General features: G+C 43.3%; 1 protein-coding gene across 2 annotated transcripts in view; it reads left to right on the top strand.

Annotated features, from left to right (window-relative positions):
- Positions 1 to 915: 915 nt before the first annotated feature.
- Positions 916 to 23190, top strand: part of LOC126291805 (15-hydroxyprostaglandin dehydrogenase [NAD(+)]-like) — an 86345-nt gene continuing 64070 nt past the window's right edge. The window contains exon 1 of one of the 2 annotated variants that reach the window (XM_049985502.1): positions 916 to 975. The gene's annotated coding sequence lies outside the window, so the exon portion shown is untranslated. Of the gene's footprint in view, positions 976 to 14843; positions 14915 to 23190 lie in introns of those variants that run through there. The other variant, XM_049985501.1, reaches the window with a different exon arrangement.

Genomic DNA, 23190 nt, shown 5'->3' with positions numbered 1-23190 from the left:
TGCAGGTTTTCGTTAATGTGTGGATTGGTGTTGTTGGGGACTGTTTAATTGGGCCGTATCTACTATCTAGGCCATTAAATGGCAGGCACTATTACAATTTTCTCGCCAGAGCATTGTCAAAATTGCTGGAAGACGTTCCGCTCCCTACAAGACATTGCATGTGGTTCCAACATGACGGGGCGCCGGCACATTTCAGTCGTCGTGTGACTCGATTCCTGTACCGACGGTTCCGAGAAACGCGGATTGGCAGAGGTGGTTCTGTACCATGGCCTGCTCGATCCCCAGATACGTCCCTTCTGGACTTTTTTCTTGGGGAGAGATGCGCGACCTTGTTTACGCAACCCCTGTTGCATCAGAAGAGTATCTGGTTGCCCGGATAGCAGCAGCAGCAGGAACAACTCAGGATACTCCTTGGGTTTTTGCCGGTGTCAGACAGAACATGATGCGACGGTGTAACCTTTGTTTACGTGTGAATGGACGCATTTTTGTAAATCTGCTGTAATTGAAATTGGGTTGTGTTAATGTGTTGTCTCTTGGTCATAAAATATGGAAAAGTGTGTGTTGGTTTCATTAATTTGACGCCAGAGACATCTTTCTCTGGCGGTTTAAATACTCCTCATAGGAAAAAATGACTTTAGGGAAAAATATTTGTTTTGATGCCCCCTACAACCTCCCAGAGTTTGTCGGTTTAAATACTTTTCACCCTGTATAGCTCTGAACCAAAAATTCCTTTGCAAAGGAGAAACTAGAGGTGTAGCACCTGGACCGCCAGCCCAGTGAAACAGCGCGTTTTCAAGTACCTCAGGTGTTAGCGCTACAAGTAGCGGAGTGGGCGGCTCGTATGAGGTGCACTTGACTGATAACACGGCGAGTCAAGTCGCGGTCGTGGACTTTGTACGGCTGCGGGGCTCATATAAACACACAGGAAGGCGTCTTGTAGCAGTTGCTTAGCGGACGCTGACGGAAGAGTCACAGGTACAGCATTAGGCTATTTTGGTTCATTATCATCATCATCATCATCATCATTTAAGCCTGATTATGCCTTTCAGCGTTCAGTCTGGAGCATAGCCCCCATTATAAAATTCCTCCATGATCCCCTATTCAGTGCTAACATTGGTGCCTCTTCTGATGTTAAACCTATTACTTCAAAATCATTCTTAACTGAATCCAGGTACCTTCTCCGTGGTCTGCCCCGACTCCTCCTACCCTCTACTGCTGAACCCACGAGTCTCTTGGGTAACCTTGCTTCTCCCATGCGTGTAACATGACCCCACCATCTAAGCCTGTTCGCCCTGACTGCTACATCTATAGAGTTCATTCCCAGTTTTTCTTTGATTTCCTCATTGTGGACACCCTCCTGCCATTGTTCCCATCTACTAGTACCTGCAATCATCCTAGCTACTTTCATATCCGTAACCTCAACCTTGTTGATAAGGTAACCTAAATCCACCCAGCTTTCGCTCCCCCACAACAAAGTTGGTCGAAAGATTGAACGGTGCACAGGTAACTTAGTCTTGGTACTGACTTTCTTCTTGCAGAAGAGAGTAGATCGTAGCTGAGCGCTCATTGCATTAGCTTTGCTACACCTCGCTTCCAGTTCTTTCCCTCTGACATTACTCTCGTTTTTGAGATGCTAATCTTCATACCATAGTCCTTACATTTCTGATCTAGCTCTGAAATATTAATCTGCAAACTTTCAATCGAATCTGCCATCACAACTAAGTCATCCGCATATGCCAGACTGCTTATTTTGAGTTCACATATCTTAATCTCACCCAGCCAGTCTATTGTTTTCAACATATGATCCATAAATAATATGAACAACAGTGGGGACAGGTTGCAGCCTTGACTTACCCCTAAAACTACTCTGAACCACGAACTCAATTTACCGTCAACTCTAACTGCTGCCTGACTATCCATGTAGAGACCTTTAATTGCTTGCAAAAGTTTGCCTCCTATTCCATAATCTCGTAGAACAGACAATAACTTCATCCTAGGAACCCGGTCATATGCCTTTTCTAGATCTATATAGATACAACTCCCTGTTCCGCTCATAACCGGGAATTGTATCTATGCTTTATAGATCTAGGAAAGGCATACGATCGGGTTCCTAGGAGGAAGTTATTGTCTGTTCTACGAGATTATGGAATAGGAGGCAAACTTTTGCAAGCAATTAAATTTTGGTTGTTCGTTTTTTTTCTTTCACATTGGAACATTAGCACATTGGACAAGCATCAGTCACCTAGTGGAGACATCAAGATAATACCGTGTAACTTTTGAGAAAGTTTTAGATATAGCCACTTTGTATTGCAGTGATAAACATAATTCTACCTTGTTAACTGAATCTTTCGTCGATTCTTGGTAGAACAGCTTTATAATAAATGAAAACCGCTAGTTTTCTTTCATTCTACAGTATTACGTTTATTGTGTTAAGGGGGGTAGGACGTCAAACGGGTCGTCTTGGAGCAGGAGAGTCAACACAGGTCATTTTAATTTCCACTGTCTATACTGTTACTAGTAAATTCATAAAACTTTATCAGCATGACCAGGAAGGATTCAGGTTTCACAGTCATAGCAGTGGACGTTCTAAAACATAACCATTTTTTTTTACATGTGAAAGTTCATCATTTTTTCACTTCTGTTGGCTGCGTTTGTTGCTATAGGTACACGTTTCTTCATAAGTAAGAGAGATTCTTCGATGAATTTTGCACAGCATACAAACCATACTTACAGGTATATGAAACTCTAGATATTATTTAATTTATGAAAAAATGAATGTGCTGTTATATTCTAAACTTCATGTTTAGAAAAAACTCAAGTTTTACATTTAATTATCTCAATTTTTACCACAGTTTTTAATAGATTTGGAAGAGTCTAGAGTTTCATACACCTGTAAGTATGGTTTGTATGCTGTGGATAATTAATCGAAAAATCTCCCTTACGTATAAAAAAAAGTGTACCTATAGCAACAAATGCAGCCAATGGTAAGTGAAAAAAGGTGAAATACAAATGTAAAAGAATAAATTATTTTCTTATATTTTTGAACTTCCACCACTATAAGTCTAAATCCTGAATCCCTTCTGGTCGTTCTGACAACGTTTTATGAATTTACTTGTAAAAGTACAGACAGTGGAAATTAAAATATCGTGTGGTGTCTCTCCTGCTCCAAGTTGTCCCGTTTGACGTCCTACCCCCCTTAACTGGTTTTCCGCTTAGGAGGCTATCGTTTCTGACTACTGTCGCCAAAGAAGCGACAATGTTCGTGAACGACATTGGAAAAGAAATTACACATCTAGAATGAAGCAGAAATGTAAGGTAAATAACGTCTGTCACATCTGTTATTTTTTTACGTTTCTGCTTCAACTGAAAGCAAACTAGTGCTTTTCATTTATTATAGTTTTGCCATTTATAGGAAGCCGAACGCCACATGTATAATTAATTATTAACGCAGATTCATGTCATCCTTCGAAATAGGAAAAAAGCCTTTTTTTCAAATCTGTGATTCACAGAATATTTAAATTATCTCTGGCATCAGATACAATCCGAAAAGGACTAAACATTTTGAAGCCAACTGTCAAAGCTGTCTTAATTGCAAGGAAGTTGATCACTTGCTTCGTAAATTGCAATATTCTGCAACTCGCAACAGCAAATTTACCAAAATAATATAAACAGGCTTAATTTCTGATAAAAAATAAATTCTTCGAGAATACCGGTTTGATAATAGCCTTTACCACTAACAATCGTTTGCAGAATAGGCTGAAACATACAACTGGAAAGTGCAGTAATATCTTTCTAAATTTCGGCGTTATTAAAACATTACGTAAACACTGAGACAAATAGTACATTGGTCTGATATGTTAGAACTACACTACTCCTTATGAGGAACACACTTCAGGTACATCTCGTAAGAAATCAGTATTTGGCCTATACCTGAAGCGTCACAATCACGCAGAAGGATCTACAAGGGTTTTCCAGAGAGTAAGTTCTGATCGGTCACGAAATGGAAACCACAGTGAAAATCCCATGAAGTGTTGCACAGGTGTGTTGGGCAGTGTCTCTAGTAAGGCCGTCGATCGCGTTTTGTTGTTCTTTTTAGTTCTGAGCACACAGGGAGCACATAAAGATACCTTTACCTAGAACAATAGTGTCTCCCGCCAAGTACGAGGACCTGGTGAGAAATTTCGCCTGAAGCTATGCAACCAACATTACACAGCTGTCGTGCGGTTTCTTCTTCAAGACAATTCTCAGCCGCATTCTGCAGGGGCAATGAAGATGCTCCTGTATCGTTTTCAGTTGGAAATGTTTGATTACCCACACACAGCCTGTAATTGTCTCCCTCTCAGTTTCATCTCTGCTCACATGAACAGCTGGCTATGAAGACAACATTTTGGCACAGACAAAGAGCTATAGGCCAGCGTAGAGAATTGGCAGAAAGCACTGGCAGCTGCCTTCTCTGACGATGGTATTGGAAAGTTGGTACAGCGCAGCGTCAAATACGTAAGTAGGAACAGTGACTATATAGAGAAGTATCCGGAAAGTGCAGCTAACTCTTGCAAATAAAATGTTTCTGATTTTCACAGTGGTTTCCATTTAGCGACCGATCCGAACTTTCTGGACAACCCTCGTACAACGAATAACTCAAAAGTTCTTCAGAATGCACCTACAGGATTGTTACTCAACACTTTACAAGAGATAGAAATTTATGCTCACTATAATAATAAACACTCGTCCATACTCGGCGAGCAATTAGACTTCATAGAAAAATATTTCCATGATCTTTTCGAAGACTTATTACGTAATTTTCCTGCTCTTAGTTTCCTCTTTCATACTTTCTTTTACTTTTATGAGAAGTTATTTTCATTATATAAAACTTTGTTCTATTTATTTTAAACTCTTGTCTGCTTGTGTATTTACTATTTATTCATGATTATCTTAACAGACCCAGTTTGTTTTATGACAATTACTGTGCAGCGCCTCCCTTTATGTAATATGATGATTTTGCTCAAGGCTAACTATAGAACGGTATTTTATATGTATTCGTTTTCATTTCTCCAAGTAATAATTGTCAATTAACGCTTACTGCTATTTTGCGGACTTTTTGTAACTGTAAACAACTATGTTCAAAGTTTCTTTTAACTTTCGACTGCTTAAGCGTTTGTTTTACAATTATGACTTCTTAGAGGGGTCCATGATGTATTATATCGTAGTGATGTAACCTATATTTCCGTTCATCTGATATTATGTACGCCTATTTCATGGAATAGTTTTGACCATAAACAAGTATGTTCAGTTCTTTTAAACTTCAATGTTTTCTGCTCGTTGTCAATGACATTTTGTACCGTAGTTCTTTTGATGTACAGTAATTTATTTTTCCATGCTTTAGCTATTAGGAATGAATAGGCAGTCTCGGATGCAAAATGGTTATTTGTTTATTTAATTTGTGGCGCATTTCACTCTCACAGGAGCATCATCAGACGTCTGGGAGAAAAACAAGTTTCCTCCATAAAACTTTATGCTCCAGGCATCAGCTGTAAAGCTACATTGTCAGTTAAATAAATTCCCGCGGAAATTTCTATACATTTGCCATATGTCCTCGAGTGTTTTCACTCTGTGAACTTGTCTTTGGTTACTCTCGTTTCACAACTCGTTGTTTTCCAGTTGCTTTGTTTAACTGAGAACGTAGCTTTATAGTTAATTCCTGGCTCATAAATTTGTTCTAGGCGCTTCAGTCCGGAACCGCGCTGCTGCTACGGTCGAAAGTTCGAAACCTGCCGGGCATGGATGTGTGTGATGTCCTTAGGTTAGGTTTAAGCAGTTCTAAGTCTAAGGGACTGATGACCTCAGATGTTAAGTCCCATAGTGCTTGTATTGAGGAAACTTGTTTTTCCCCCAGACTTCAGGCAGGCTAGTCGGTTTTACAAATGTTATTGTCTATAAACAGCTGTCTCACAGATGCCGCTTTACGTCAGGGTGCTCTGTCATAGAGTCATCGTCTCCAAGCTGTTCACCGTTTGCTAGAACATATTTCGGTAAAATGTGTTCGTATTCTTGCGTATTTTATGTTTTCGCAAGTGCAGTAAAACGCAAAACGAACCCAGACTGTAACACCACCTTCCCTGTACTTCATTCTAGGTACCACACGTGATGACTATATTTCAATTCTTTTATCTTGGCGGTTCGCGCATGCCCGCCCAGACGCGGGAGATTGCTGCGTTGCCAGTTGCAAACGACGCACGCGCCAAAAGAAGCAGCGCCATAGTATAGTATAATCCGCAAACTTACGTTTAGGGGGGAGCGCGCAGTTTATGATGTAAAGCCATCACGGCCGCATTAACCCTTTCGCTATTACAGATATGCGCTCCCTGCTTCCCGCGCTGTGCACTATTTTGCCATCACTACACTGCTCGCCTGTGCAGACACATGGTGTTTCTACTGCTTTGACACACTTTATCATTCGATTTTACAAAAACTATTTGGCCCAAAAATTTGATTTTTACACTTCTTCTTGACTGATACCTTCCCCTCACAAATGAATTAATTTTGTTTCGATGTTCAACGCACTTATTGTGCAACATTAGATGTACTAAACCATTGCACGAACTTTGAAGAGTTTGCAGAGGTAAAAGTCCATAGCGTATACTTTCCGTATAGTTGAGAATGACATGTGGACATGATACCTAAATTTCATATAAAATTTACTGTGTAACAATATCTCGTTTAAGTACCGATAGGTGTCGTATGTAATATTGAGAAATATTCCGTCTTTCGCGACTATAATAAAAATTTTATTTATAGCAGAGCCATTTCGCGTTTTTCTAAAAAGTTCTGATTAAAACAAAGTTGGCGAAGTACACAAAACTGAATTGTGGACGTAATAAAACATAGAAACTAAAATATATTGTCAATGAAGCGCAGTGCGCAAACAATTTGTGTTTGTCACAACGGACAGCAAATATTTGCCAAAACATAGATCAGTCGACGAAAACATCTAATCTGACGATGTTGCCAAAGCAGCGAAACAAAGAACTGTGACAGACAATCAAGTAGCTCGGCAACGTACGAGCCGAATTGGTGCTCTAAATAATACTTTTAATACAGTCGCAAAAGAATATATCTCAATATGAATAGTAAAACAACGACTGCGGAAGAGAAGATATACAAACAAAACAGATAACATGAATATTGTATGTGTGCCTTTTCATTGTTTTTAATTGCTGTGAATAATGTATTGGAGGACAAAATTAGAAAAACCGAACACTTATTATGATTATTATGAAGAGGCAAAGCACTAGAAATTTCAAAAAAATTACATTCAAACGAATAAATTTCATGAGGTAAGACACTTCGATATTGTTTTTAAATAAAGAAAATATTAAGCACCGAACAAGTTTGGAAGTTGGAACCTTTCGCTTAGCAGTCATTTTTTTTTACTCTCCTTTTGTTCGTTTTCATTCGTTCTATATGCTCGTGGCGGACGTCGCAAGACACTCGTTTTAGTTCGTAGTTAATCTATTAACTCAGTTTTTTTTGTTACAGAGGGCAGCTAACCCTCTGACCGAACACGCTTAGTGACCGTGCCAGCTGTTTTTTTTCTTTTTTTGATCAATTTTGTTCACTGCATTTGTTCAGGGCGGACGTTCGATGAAACTCGATTAGGTTCTACATTGGTCCATCACTCAGTTTTTTTATTACAGAGGACAGGTAACCCTCTGACCGAACACGCTGAGCTAACGTGCCGGCTTAACCATAACGCTATCGCAACTTGTTTTTCTACAGACTTCCTGGAGGACTCTAAAATCTCTGGCAAAATACCGACAAACTCTGTTGGTATGACTATGAATTACTCACGTTTCGTCGAAGTACAATAGGAAATAAACAATTATCGCTGTTCTTTATTGCGAAAAAATGGTTCGTGAAAATGATACAAACACCTTTCCCTGTTATCGTCTGAATTAGGATACTTATTGCATGATTGGTTTAATTCATTAATAGAATATAAAGCAATTGGTATAAAGAATGCTTTTTCCAAACTTTCTATAAAAGGAAGTCTGCTATCAAGACATTGCTTTTGTTCAATTACTTTATGACTGAACTTTTCTAAAACTGAAGACGCTCGTCCGTGCTCTGCAATGCAGTCGAAGTCTGGCAACGTCGTTCCCTGTTCATTGGCTGACTGTATTTTGTGACGTCAGGTACGCAGAACGAACCTAAACTCGGCCGCCGTCGTAAATGACCCATAGTAACGTTTGCCAGGCATTCAGCCAACCCCGACGCTCCCTTAAGACTGCCACAAGGCAAATCGTGGTTCGTCGCTCCGAATCACTGGTTCCCAGTCGTCCACTGTTTTTACACCACCTCAAGCGTCGCTTACCGTTTACTACAGAAATGCGTGGGTTATGTAACATTGTACCCCAGTTTTTGTAACTCACCGCTCACAGTCAGTGTACTAGCTATACTGCTGGGACTCATGACTGATTTCTTTCGCCAGTTTATACGACCACCCTGTGCAATGTTCGACCGTCCGCAGCTGGTGGTCTTGCGGTCGCGTTCTCGCTTCCCGCGAGCACGGGGTCCCGGGTTCGATTACTGGCGGGGTCAGGTATTAACACCTGTCACGAGATGATTGGATGATTGTATTGTCCTCATCATTTCATCATCATTCACGAATGTGGCGAGTTTCGACTGAGCAAAGGTTGGGAATTAGAACGGGCGCTGAAAACCGCGCGGTTGAGCGCCCCACAAACCAAACATTATCAGCATCAATGTTCGACCGTCCCTGTTCGTCACTACATCACGTCTGTGTGGTCTTGTTTTATCTGTGGTTATTCCTTCGCGTTTCCCCTTCACAAACGCATCACCAGCAGTTGACTTCGGGAGTTCTAGAAGGGTTAAACTCTGCCTGATGCATTTGCCACTCAGGTGACATCCAGTGACTAGTCCACATTCGAAATCACTGAACCCTCCTGAGCGAACCATTATGATGCTACTACTTCTTTATTGCCAACACAAAACGCCCATCCTTCTTTGACACTGAGGGGGCATCTCCCATAACATTTAGCAGTCAGTTCCGTATTACACAGGGCTGTCGGGATTTTTTACGAGGGTAATTTTAAAAATACTAACGCGAATTCTTTACAGACGAACGGAAAAACTGGTAGAAGCCACCTCGGAGAAGATCAGTTTAGATTTTGTAGAAATGTTGCAACACGTGAGGCAATACTAACCCTACGACGTGTCTTAGAAGAAAGATTCAGGAAAGGCAAACCTACGTTTCTAGCATTTGTAGACTTAGAGAAACCTTTTGACAATGTTGACTGGAATACTCTCTTTCAAATTCTGAAGGTGGCAGAGGTAAAATACAGGGAGCGAAAGGCTATTTCCAATTTGTACAGAAACCAGATGGCACTTATAAGAGTCGAGGGACATGAAAGGGAAGCAGCGGTTGGGAAGGGAGTGAGACAGGGTTGTAGCCTCTCCCAGATGTTATTCAATCTGTATATTGAGCAAGCAGTAAAGGAAACAAAGGAAAAGTTCGGGGTAGGTAGTAAAATCCACGGAGAAGAAATAAAAACTTTGATGTTTGCCGATGACATTGTAATTCTGTCAGAGACAGCAAAGGACTTGGTAGAGCAGTTGAATGGAATGGATTGTGTCTTGAAAGGAGGGTATAAGATGAACATAAAAACAGCAAAACGAGGATAAGGATAGATTAGGAAATGAGACACTTAAAATAGTAAAGGAGTTTTGCTATTTGGGGAGCAAAATAACTGATGATGGTCGAAGTAGAGAAGATATAAAATGTAGATTGATAATGGCAAGGAAAGCGTTTCTCAAGAAAAGAAATTTGTTAACATCGTGTATTGATTTAAGTGTCAGGAAGTTGTTCCTGAAAGTATTTGTATGGAGTGTGGCCATGAATGGAAGTGAAACATGGACGATAACTGGTTTGGACAAGAAGAGAATAGAAACTTTCGAAATGTGGTGCTACAGAAGAATGCTGAAGATTAGATGGGTAGATCAAATAACTAATGAGGAGTTACTGAATAGGATTGGGAAGAAGAGAAGTTTGTGGCACAACTTGACTAGAAGAAGGGTTCGGTTGGTAGGACATGCTCTGAGACATCAAGGATTCACCAATTTTGTACTGGAGGGGAACGTGGAGGGTAAAAATCGTAGAGGGAGACGAAGAGGTGAATACACTAAGCAGATTCAGAAGGATGTAGGCTGCAGTAGGTACTTGGAGATGAAGAAGCTTGCACAGGATAGAGTAGCATGGAGAGCTGCATCAAACCAGTCTCAGGACCGAAGACCACAACAACAACAACAACAACAACAACAACAATAATGAAACTCCCTGGCAGATTAAAACTGTGTGCCCGACCGAGACTCGAACTCGGGACCTTTGCCTTTCGCGGGCAAGTGCTCTAGCAACTGAGCTACCGAAGCACGACTCACTCCCGGTACTCACAGCTTTACTTCTGCCAGTATCTCGTCTCCTACCTTCCAAACTTTACAGAAGCTCTTCTGCTAACCTTGCAGAACTAGCCCTCCTGAATGAACGGATGTAGCGGAGACATGGCTTAGCCACAGCCTGGGGGATGTTTCCAGAATGAGATTTTCACTCTGCAGCGGAGTCTGCGCTGATATGAAACTTCCTGGCAGATTAAAACTGTGTGACCGACCGAGACTCGAACTCGGGACCTTTGCAAAGTAGTTCTGTGTAGGGGACTCAGATGTCCCCTAGTGCTTAGAGCCATTTGAACCATTTGAGCCTTGAGCGCAGTTTATGTTGGAGACAGGAGAATCTTTCGGTAGTCAGCTTCAAACGCCACTTCTCTAAATTTTCTCAGTCTTGTTCCTCGAAACGAATGTCGCCTTCCCTCCAGGAATTCTCATTTGAGTCTCCAAGGCATCTCCGTAACACTTGTGTGTTGTTCAAACCTACCAGCAACAAATCTAGCATCCCGCCGAAATGCTTCGATGTCTTCCTTTATTCCGACCTGGTATGGATCCCAAACGGTCGACCAGTACTCAAGAATAGATATTTAAACGATGTGGCTGTGTCAAGCAAGACACTACTAATGCTGTACCAGAACATTATGCGTTGGTTCTCCCTACCCATGTGCGTCTACCCACATTTTTCTACATTTAGACCCAGCTGCCGTTCATCACACCAACTAGAAATGTTGTCTAAGGCATCTTGTATCCTCTTACAGTTCCTCAACCTCGACCCCTTACCCTACCCCACAACACCATCTGTAGTCAGCCGGAGATTGATGCTCACTCTGTCCGCCAAATCAGTTATACCGTGTGATCAAAAAGTCAGTATAAATTTGAAAACTTAATAAGCCACGGAATAATGTAGATAGAGAGGTAAAAATTGACACACATGCTTGGAATGACATGGGGTTTTATTAGAACAAAAACAAAACAAAAGTTCACAAAATGTCCGACAGATGGCAATGGACAGCAAACCGTCAGTGACTGCGCATGACAATCGTGTATCGGCATCATGAACGGTAACCTGGCGATTTAGTGAAGCGGAAGGCATTTTCGATGTGGGCATTTCAAAAGATGGCGGAAGATGACGATTGATTGAGTAACGTGTTGTGGACCGACGAAGCTCATTTCACGCTCCGAAGGTCTGTCAACGCCCGCAACTGTAGAATTTGGGCTGCCGAAAATCCTAGTATTGCTGAAACTCCATTGCACGACGAGAAAGTCAGGGTATGGGTTGGATTTACGACGTCTACCGTTATCGGGCCTTTTTCCTTCGAGGAAATGCGTGATTCTGGTTTTGTAACTGCTGCCGTGACGAGTGAGAGGTAAACCGATATGTTACAGAATCGCACCATCCCCAGCCTGGCTGATAAGCACCTGCTGGAACGTACGATGTTTAGACAGGATGTCGCTCCACCCCATATTGCTAGACGCGTGAAAGATCTCTTGGCGCGCGTCGTTTGGTGATGATCGTGTGCTCGGCCGCCACTTTCGTTATGCTTGGCCTCCCAGGTCAATCCGTGCGATTATTGGCTTTGGGGTTACCTGAAGTCGCAAGTGTATCGTGATCGACCGACATCTCTAGGGATGCTGAAAGACAACATCCGGCGCCAATGCCTCACCATAACTCAGGACATGCTTTACAGTGCTGTTCACAACATTATTCCTCGACTACAACTATTGTTGAGGTATGATGGTGGACATATTGAGCATTTGCTGTCAAGAACATCATCTTTGCTTTGTCTTACTTTGTTATGCTAATTATTGCTATTCTGATCAGATGAAGCACCATCTGTCGGACATTTTTTGAACTTTTGTATTTTTTGTTTCTAATAAAATTCCATGTCGTTCCAAGCATGTGTGTCAATTTGTACCTCTCTGTCTACATTATTCCGTGATTTATTGTTTTCAAATTTACACTGACTTTTGGATCACCCGGTATATACAGAGAATAATAGTGGTGTGTTCACAGTTCGTTGGGGCATTCCTGACGATACCTTCGTCTCTGATGAACACTATCCGTCGAGGAGAACATGTTGGGTTCTATAACTTAAGAAGTGTTGTAGCCACTCTCACATATCCTGAACGTATTACATATGATCGTACAGTATCTTCCTTCCAGTGCAGACGACTGCAGTATTAAGTTGAACAACAAACATTTGGAAAACGTATCACACCTTAAATATCTAGGTAGCCAAATTAGAAGCGACAACAGCCTGACGACAAAAGTTGCACCTCGTATAGCCAATGCAGTCTCAGTTTTCACCGAGTATGGATGGCTCTGAGCACTATGGGACTCAACATCTGAGGTCATCAGTCCCCTAGAACTTAGAACTAGGTAAACCTAACTAAGCTAAGGACATCACACACATCCATGCCCGAGGCAGGATTCGAACCTGCGACCGTAGCGGTCTAGCGGTTCCAGACTGCAGCGCCTAGAACCGCACGGCCACTTCGGCCGGCACCGAGTATGGAAATCACATGATCTCAAACTAAAATGTCGGTCTACAAAGCAATGATATAACCAGCTTTATGCCTCGGAAACCTGGTGCTGTTACAAAGCTAACATTAGGAGACTAGACAGCTTTAATCTTCGCTGACTGACAAGGAGACGGCAGGATCGTGGGGTCGGCGATTTGTCCGAAGTTTTGTGTGGTGAAAGAGGACCCCTAACACCTCACGTGGTTAAAATATTCGGAGGCACTCCCCGAAAATCCCGGGAAAAATCGATCCAAAGTTGCTTAGGTGCCTTATGAGTATAAAATATGTGAGAATTTAAACTGGTTTTTGGAACATCTGCATTCAATCCACCCGAATATTCAGTTCAGTATGGAGGTGGAAAAGAATGGATGCCTTCCCTTCCTTGATGTGTTGGTCAAAAGGAAGACTGATGATACGTTGGGACATTCTGTTTATAGGAGGCCCACCCACACTGACTTGTGTCTGCGAGCTGATAGCTCAGCGTGAAGGAGTACTTCGCACCTTGGTTGACAGGGCCCACGATATCTCAGACCCTGAAAGTTTGGCAGCTGAGCTATCACATGTCGAAGTGACCTTTCGTCAGAATGGTTATACTGAGAGGCAGATCAAACGTGCGTTGCGCCATCAGCCTTCTGTGCAACGGGTGAGTGACGATAGCAACGGAGTGGCACCCAAGTCTACGGCCTTTTTGCCTTACGCAGGAAGCATTTCCAACAGGATTGGCCGTATTTTGCGGAAATATGATGTGAAATGTGTTTTTCGACCACCTTCTAAGATTGAGGCCCTGTTGGCGTCCGTAAAAGATGATCTTGGTTTGCCTAAGGCTGGTGTCTATCGTATTCCTTCCAGTTGTGGCATGTCATTTATTGGTCAGACAATCAGGACTGTGGAAGACCGGTGTATTGAACATAAACGTCACACACGCTTACAACAGCCGAGCAAATCCGCTATTGCAGAACATTGCCTCGACACCGGTCAACCTATGGAATACAACAACACGGAGATTCTGGCTTGCACGTCCAGCTATTGGGATAGTGTTATTAAGGAAGCTGTTGAAATCAAACTATCCAGCAAACTTATTAACAGAGATGGTGGATTTTGTTTAAATGCTGCTTGGAATCCGGCTCCGTCTCTCATCAAAAAACGGAGGGAGAGAATTAGTGTGTGTGAAATCTTATGGGACTTGACTGCTAAGGTCATCAGTCCCTAAGCTTACACACTACTTAACCTAAATTATCCTAAAGACAAACACAAACACCCATGCTCGAGGGAGGACTCGAACCTCCGCCGGGACCAGCCGCACAGTCTATGGCTGCAGCGACTGAGACCTATCGGCGAATCCCGCGCGGCTACAAAATTAGTGCTACCTCACCTGTTGATTAGTCACTATCGATACTTCTGGTGTTGGTCATCTTTGTTTGTGTTGACACTTGTTCTGTGTGTGGTATCTTCCTTTGTTTCTCCTCTGTGAACCGAGGTATTAAATTTCCTTGCACATTTCTTCCTCCTTGCGTTTGTGCCTTGAGAATGGGAGGGTGTGCTCCTGTCGAAATACCGGCGGTGGTCTACGGCGTCACCCGGCAGCAGACCCGTAAGTTGTTCGAATCTTCTACCCTGGCCTACCGCATCGAGTTGGTGGTCGTAACGTTTTGCCGCTTCAGTGTACCTGTTGACGTTCACCTGCTGTTTCCAATACGTCTAGCGTGAGTTAGGCGCACTGTCTTTATCAGCTGATCGGAGCAGTCAGAACGTCCTTCGCCTGGCCGCTCCGGGTTGCGTGAACCCAGATCGGTGTCATAACGCCGTGAGTCAGCTATCAGCTGCCGGAAGTCGCGACCTTGCACCCTGCGCGCATGCGCCGTGGCTGCCACCACTCAAGAGGAGATCCTCCACAGTCTGAAAGCGACGCACCGACGCGCAGCATCGCTAAGAGGTACGTCTGGCAAGGTTCTCTCGTTTCACGTTTATAGGCCTCTTGTTTACGCCCTCTGAGGGGGCATAGGGTTAGGAGTTATCAAGTCTTCTGGTCGTTCGCTTCTCCAATACCGGAATGTTAATCGCAGAGTAGCACTTACACTCTTCGTCATTCATTCACTCACTCAGATTGCTCCGCACATTGAAACGTCCCTTTAGAAAAACTAATAAATGACTGTGCTGATAAACCTCTTACGAATCCTAAGGAAATGAAATTCGAAAACAAAGGAAGTAGGTTACAGTACACTTGTTCGCCCACTGCCTGAATACTGCTCAGCAGTGTGGGATCCGTACCAGATAGGGTTGACAGAAGAGATAGAGATGATCCAACGGAGAGCAGCGCGCTTCGTTACAGGATCATTTAGTAATCGCGAAAGCGTTACGGAGATGATAGATAAACTCCAGTGGAAGACTCTGCAGGAGAGACGCTCAGTAGCTCGGTACGGGCTTTTGTTGAAGTTTCGAGGACATACATTCACCCAAGAGTCAAGCAGTATATTGATCCCTCCTACGTGTATCTCGCGAAGAGACCATGAGGATAAAATCAGAGATTAGAGCCCACACAGAAGCATACCGACAATCCTTCTTTCCACGAACAATATGAGACTGGCATAGAAGGGAGAACCGATAGAGGTACTCAAGGTACCCTCCGCCACACACCGTCAGGTGGCTTGCGGAGTATGGATGTAGATGTAGATGTACGTTATTTGATTTTCAAACAGCTGGGCAGAACTGAACATACTCAGTTATTTCTCTCTTTGCTTATTCTGATCACCACTAAACTGACGCACAATATATTTAGCGCAACGCGATCTGACTTTCAATAATCCCTACAAAAGAATGGCCCTGACTAACAATAACCTATACCTATACTCGAACTACTGCAATACAGCGAGCGCCACTACTGCCAGCTAAATAAAAGATTCAAACTACTGAAGGCATTAACTACTGATAGGCATAGTCAGCAAATGAAAGATTTTGATAGAGAATAAACAATATATGTTACAAAAAGGTACGGCCAAACTTTCAGGAAACATCCCTCACACACAAATAAAGAAAAGACGTTGTGGACATGTCCGGAAACACTTAATTTCCATGTTAGAGCTCATTTTAGTTTCGTCAGTATGTACTGTACTTCCTCGATTCACCACCAGTTGGCCCAATTGAAGGAAGGTAATGTTGACTTCGGTGCTTGTGTTGACATGCGACTCATTGCTCTACAGTACTAGCATCAAGCACATCAGTACGTAGCATCAACAGTTTAGTGTTCATCACGAACGTGGTTTTGCAGTCAGTGCAATGTTTACAAATGCGGAGTTGGCAGATGCCCATTTGATGTATGGATTAGCACGGGGCAATAGCCGTGGCGCGGTATGTTTGTGTCGAGACAGATTTCCAGAACGAAGGTGTCCCGACAGGAAGACGTTCGAAGCAATTGATCGGCGTCTTAGGGAGCACGGAACATTCCAGCCTATGACTCGCGACTGGGGAACACCTAGAACGACGAGGACACCTGCAATGGACGAAGGCAATTCTTCGTGCAGTTGACGATAACCCTAACGTCACCGTCAGAGAAGTTGCTGCAGTACAAGGTAACGTTGACCACGTCACTGTATGGAGAGTGCTACGGGAGAACCAGTTGTTTCCGTACCATGTACAGCGTGTGCAGGCACTATCAGCAGCTGATTGGCCTTCACGGGTACACTTCTGCGAATGGTTCATCCAACAATGTGTCAATCTTCATTTCAGTGCAAATGTTCTCTTTACTGATGTGGCTTTATTCCAACGTGATCAAATTGTAAATTTTCACAATCAACATGTGTGGGCTGACGAGAATCCGCACGCAATTGTGCAATCATGTCATCAACACAGATTTTCTGTGAACGTTTGGGCAGGCATTGTTGGTGATGTCTTGATTGGGCCCCATGTTCTTCCACCTACGCTCAATGGAGCACGTTATCATGATTTCATACGGGATACTCTACCTGTGCAGCGAGAACATGTGCCTTTACAAGTACGACACAACATGTGGTTCATGCACGATGGAGCTCCTGCACATTTCAGTCGAAGTGTTCGAACGCTTCGCAACAACAGATTCGGTGACCGATGGATTGGTAGAGGCGGACAAATTCCATGGCCTCCACGCTCTCCTGACCTCAACCCTCTTGACTTTCATTTATGGGGGCATTTGAAAGCTCTTGTCTACGCAACCCCGGTACCAAATGTAGAGACTCTTCGTGCTCGTGGACGGCTGTGATACAATACGCCATTCGCCAGGGCTGCATCAGCGCATCAGGGATTCCATGCCACGGAGGGTGTATGCATGGTAGGTTCTGTTGCTGTGTGTTTCCATTCCATGATTAATGTAATTTGAAGAGAAGTAATAAAATGAGCTCTAACACGGAAAGTAAACGTTTCTGGACAGATGTCCACATAACACATTTTGTTTCGTTGTGTGTGTGGAATGTTTCCTGAAAGTTTGGCCGTACCTTTTTGTAACACCCTGTATATATCAGTTCATGATATCCGGTATTACAAATTTACTCTTTCTGGCGGACACACGTCCAGATCGTCCGCTCTTAAAATTCTCCCTTCTCTCTCCCCACATCCACCACTGCTGGCGGCTCACCTCCAACTGCGCAACGCTACAATGGTGAATATTCCAACAATGCCGACCAGCCACAGACTGCACACAGCACAGCCAGTGATTTGCATACAGAGCGCTAGGTGACGTTACCAACCCAAAAACCTAAACAGCATGCTTACAACATTACAACAAGATGCACAGCCCCAGGGGACGTGGAACTAATCAAGATCTGCGACAGAAAAAGCAACCAAATCGTAGCAACGTAGCCCATCGGCTTATACTGCCGGCTCGAAACCGGCCAGTGGTTTCAAGTTTGTTATTGCATTGCCGTCTGAGACGGTCCGAGCATACTGTAGCTTCTATTCCTTTTTCTCTGTTAACAGATGGCACGACGTGTTATATACAATTGGAAAGCTGAGAAATCGATCTATTTAGTGGTGTATAACTCATTCGATTTCTTCCGACATTTTGCGAGGCATAAACAATCGTTTCACGGTTCTGTTAGGTTTATCCCCCCTCCGGCCTACTCCCGTCAAGAAAACACCGTCCAGAGATTCTGTAGTCTGCAAAGCAAAGAAGAAGAAAAGTGATACACGGCATGAATGTGACGAGTGTCTAGCGGTATTACGCATGCCTGTATTTTTCCGTATATACAGTACCAACAAAAACTTCTACAGCAATATTATCTTCAGTCCTCATATCTTCAATAATTAGTAAGTACAGATTTACAAAGAATTCCTGTCAAAAGATATATAATTTTGAAGAAAGTATCTACGACGAAATACGCCGATTTTCGTAAATTTAAATAGCAAATATGGGAACGACTATGGGGAAAATTATTAATAAGTGAATGGTTAATAACGATCGTGTGAAACCCACTTCGCTCTGACAGTTCACAAAACATAGAACGCAACAGATACTGGTGCCGAGGTAGTTGCTGTATTACTACGGGAATGCGTTAGATATAGTTCCGAGCGGGCGAATGTGAGTGAGCACAAACAGAACACATATTCTCCTTCTTAATCGAGAGAAATCATCATACGTAAAAGTAATTTCGAGTTTACCCTAAGCGAATGTCGCAGTACCGTTAGTTAGCAGAATATATATATTTCTTAAATGTTCAAGTGTGTGTGAAATCTTATGGGACTTGACTGCTAAGGTCATCAGTCCCTAAGCTTACACACTACTTAACGTAAATTATCCTAAGGACAAACACACACACCCATCCCCGAGGGAGGAATGGAACCTCTGCCGGGACCAGCCACACAGTCCATGAGTGCAGCGCAGAATATATTCAAATGGCGCGCTGGATAACGTCGGAATCTCCGTAAGGCATTTCGGGGATGGTGGTGTTTCACACAGAGAAATTGCAAGGCTAGAAAATTATAGCGAAATGCAGAAAGAGCTGTCGAGGAACGTCCCTTGTTGCAGGAATTGGCTGTGGTCCGCTACATATAGGGTGACAATTACTGAACTACACTACTGGCCATTAAAATTGCTACACCACGAAGATGACGTGCTACAGACGTGAAATTTAACCGACAGGAAGAAGATGCTGCGATATGCAAATGATTAGCTTTTGAGAGCATTCACACAAGGTTGGCACCGGTGGCGACACCTACAACGTCCTGACACGAGGAAAGTTTCCAACCGATTTCTCATACACAAACAGCAGTTGACCGGCGTTGCCTAGTGAAACACTGTTGTGATGCCTCGTGTAAGGAGGAGAAATGCGTACCATCCGTTTCCGGCTTTGATAAAGGTCGGATTGTAGCCTATCGCGATTGCGGTTTATGGTACCGCGACATTGCTGCTCGCGTTGGTCGAGATCCAAAGACTGTTAGCAGAATATGGAATCGGTGGGTTCAGGAGGGTAATACGGAACGCCGTGCTGGGCCCCAACGGCCTCGTATCACTACCAGTCGAGATGACAGGCATCTTATCGGCATGGCTGTAACGGATGATGCAGCCACGTCTCGGTCCCTGAGTCAACAGATGGGGACGTTTGCAAGACAACAACCATCTGCACCAACAATTCGACGACGTTTGCAGCAGCATGGACTATCAGCTCGGAGACCATGGCTGCGGCTACCCTTGACGCAGTATCAGACAGGAGCGCCTGCGATGGTGTACTCAACAACGTACCTGGGTGCACAAATGGTATAACGTCATTCTATCGGATGAATCCAGGTTCATTTTACAGCATCACAATGGTCGCATCTGTGTTTAGCGACATCATGGTGAACGCACATTGGAAACGTGTATTCGTCATCGCCATACTGGCGTATCACCCGGCGTGATGGTATGGGGTGTCATTGGTTACATGTCTCGTCACCTCTTGTTCGAATTGACGGCACTTTGAACAGTGGACGTTACATTTCAGATGTGTTATGACTCTCGATGAACTGTGGTATCGTGTTTAAGCTGCATGGGCAGCTGTACCTGTAACACGTCATCCAAGCTCTCTTTGACTCAATGCCCAGGCGTATCAAAGCCGTTATTACGGTCAGAGGTGGTTGTTCTGGGTACTGATTTCTCAGGATCTATGCACCCAAATTGCGTGAAAATGTAATCTCATGTCAGTTCTAGTATAATACATTTGTTCAATGAATACCCGTTTATCATCTGCATTTCTTCTTGGTGTAGCAATTTTAATGGCCAGTTGTGTAATAAAACGAAAGTAAACACAAAGCTGACGCGTAAAGCTTATCATCGATAGGAAGACGACGACAAACATGTAATACGACGTGTCATCAGGCAATGCAGCGATCACTGATAACGACTGTAGCGAATGAATCGAAGGTAAGCTAACAAGGAGGGCCCTACAAACTCCCTTAACGAGATGATTCATGTTGGTAATGTGTGTAGGGCACCAGCAGGGCATCATCATATGCGAACAGGAAGACGCATCTCTAGCCGTTTTCAAGAACATCGAGTTTGGAACTATTTGACTTGCCTATATACCAAGTATGGTACTCAAGCACTTCGCAGCTGAGCGAATAAATCAAAGCTGAAGACGTACTGTTCCAGGGCAAAGTATACTTTCCCACCGCCAGGACAAACGCCGTAAACTGGATGAAGAGGATGGCCACGTATTATCTGTATCGCACCGACGACGAGAACGTCATAGACTTCTGGTACATACTGCAAGAGCAACGTAATATCTTGCGCGGCACGTGAAATACAGAACATGTTTTCCCAGTTACTTCGGTTCGTTATTAACGGAAGGAACGCATAAAAATGTTGTGGGGGAGGCTAACCGAAGACTGCGTTTTATTGGCAAGACACTTGGAAAATGTAGCAGATCTCCTAAGAAGACTGTCCTCTTTTAGAATACTGTGGCGCGGTGTGCGATCCTTACCAGATAGCGCTGACGGAGTACTTCGAAAAAGTTCAAATAAGGGCAGCACGATTTGTATTATCGCGAAATATAGGAGAGAGTGTCACAGCAATGATACAGGATTTGCGCTAGACATCATCAAAAGAAAGGCGTTTTTCGTTGCGACGAAATTCCAGTCACCAACTTTCTTCTCCGAATGCCAAAATATTGTTGACACCAACCTGCATAGGGAGGAACCATCGTCACGATAAAGTAAGGGAACTCAAGAGCTCGTACGGAAAGATATAGGTGTTCGTTCTTTCCATGCGCTATACGAGAGTGGAATAATAGAGAAGTGTGAAAGTAGTTCGATGAACCCTCTGCCAGGCACTTAAACGTTATTTGCTGACTATCCATGTAGACGTAGATGTAGACGGATAATTGGGGTGTTCCGTTTATGAGAAGTGAAATGAGGAGACAGCTCAACGTTCAGGAAGTAACATCGTTTTTAAGTTAGCGGTGAGCCGACATGGATACACGCCAACAGGGCCACTGCAGGATCCCGTTTCTAGTGAACTTTCTAGACGGCGTTAGGAGCCCTTCTTACGTTTGGATGTGTTGAATGCCATCTTTAGATTTTGTATGTTGTTGTTAAGTACCCATGAAAGGCAATAAAAATCAATAGCCACAAGAAAATACCTCAAATAAAAATTTAAAAAATATGAAAAGAAAAAAATCCCTTTTACATCTTGAACCCCATCCCCAGAAAAAGGAGGGTGGAGACATTGTGGCCAAGCGTCCTGTTGCGACCCTTGTCCTCCCTGCCTCCGCCAGCCAATGACCTGATCCCCCACATAAAAACAAAAAATCAAAAAAAAGTGGTAAGGTGAAAAAAATAAACTCTTAGTTTAGTTTAGTATGTCCGACGTCTCTTGATCGATCCCCGCAGTTGGTAATTTTTTCATTCCCACGTAATTATAACAACAGATTTATTACGACTATGCAAATTATCAATATTTAATTTTTCACTTATTATTTTAAAAAAAAATTATCCTGAAGAAAGGAAGAAAATATTTTTCGTAAGGATATAACGAAATAAAAAAAGAGTACAAGGGAACTGCCAATCAAATCATTATACAGGGTGAAAAGTATTTAAACCAACAAAATATGGGAGGTTGTAGGGGACATCAAAAGAATTATTTTTCCCTAATGTTATTTTCTCCTACGAGGAAGATTCCTCTGGCTACAAATTAATTAAACCAACAAAAAAGTCCAGAGGGGACATATCTGGGGATGGAGCAGGCCATGGTACAGGACCACCTCTGCCAATCCACGTTTCTGGGAACCGTCGGTCCTGAAATCGACGCACACGACGACTGAAATGTGCCGGCGTCCCGTCATGTTAGAACCACATGCGTTGTCTTGTAGGGAGCGGGAAGTCTTCCAGCAATTCTAGCAATGCTCTGGCGAGAAAATTGTAATAGTGCCTGCCGTTTAATGGACTAGGTAGCAGATACGGCCCAATTAAATAGTTCCCAACAACACCGACCCACACATTAACCAAGAACCGCAGTTGATGAGAGCTAGTAACTGTGGCATGTGGATTATCCTCACTCGAAACATGCAAATTGTGCATGTTGAAGACTCCATCACGCCCGAACGTTGCTTCATCGGTAAACAACACAGAGGATGGAAATGTAGGATGCATTTCACAGTGTCCCAGGTACTACCGCGAAAACTGTGCTCTGAGTGGATGATCAACTGGTTCCAGGTTGTGGACACGCTGTAAATGAAATGGACGTAACAATTGCTCTCGAAGTACTGTTCTTACAATCGTCTGATTCTTCCCCATGTTACGTGCAATTGCACGAGTGCTGATTGAAGGATCCCGCTCCACATGCTGCAAGACAGCTTCCTCAAGCTGCAGCGCTCTTACCGTGCGACGGCGTCCCTGTCCAGGTAATCTGCTAAATGACCCGGCCTCACGCAGACGTTGGTACACAGCAGCAAAGGTCGTATGGTGCGGCATACGGCGATTAGGATATTGTTGTTGATAAACCCGCTGTGCAGCTCGTCCGTTGTGGTGCGCTACGTAGTACGCACCAACCGTATCAGTGTACTCACTCCAGATGTATCGCTCCATTAGTAAACGGAGACAATGCACTGTTACACTGGTGGACAGCAGTTGGCTACAACTGAAGAGCGTAATACGCCCTCTAACAACTGAAGGTCGTAATACGGCCTCTAACAACTGAAGAGCGTAATACGGCCTCCATCGGTTTAAATAATCCTCATAAGAAAAAATGACACTAGGGAAAAATATTTGTTT

This window comes from Schistocerca gregaria, chromosome 9 (assembly GCF_023897955.1).
Source record: "Schistocerca gregaria isolate iqSchGreg1 chromosome 9, iqSchGreg1.2, whole genome shotgun sequence".
Classification (NCBI taxonomy): domain Eukaryota; kingdom Metazoa; phylum Arthropoda; class Insecta; order Orthoptera; family Acrididae; genus Schistocerca; species Schistocerca gregaria.
This window is presented reverse-complemented; position numbering and strand designations above follow the sequence as displayed.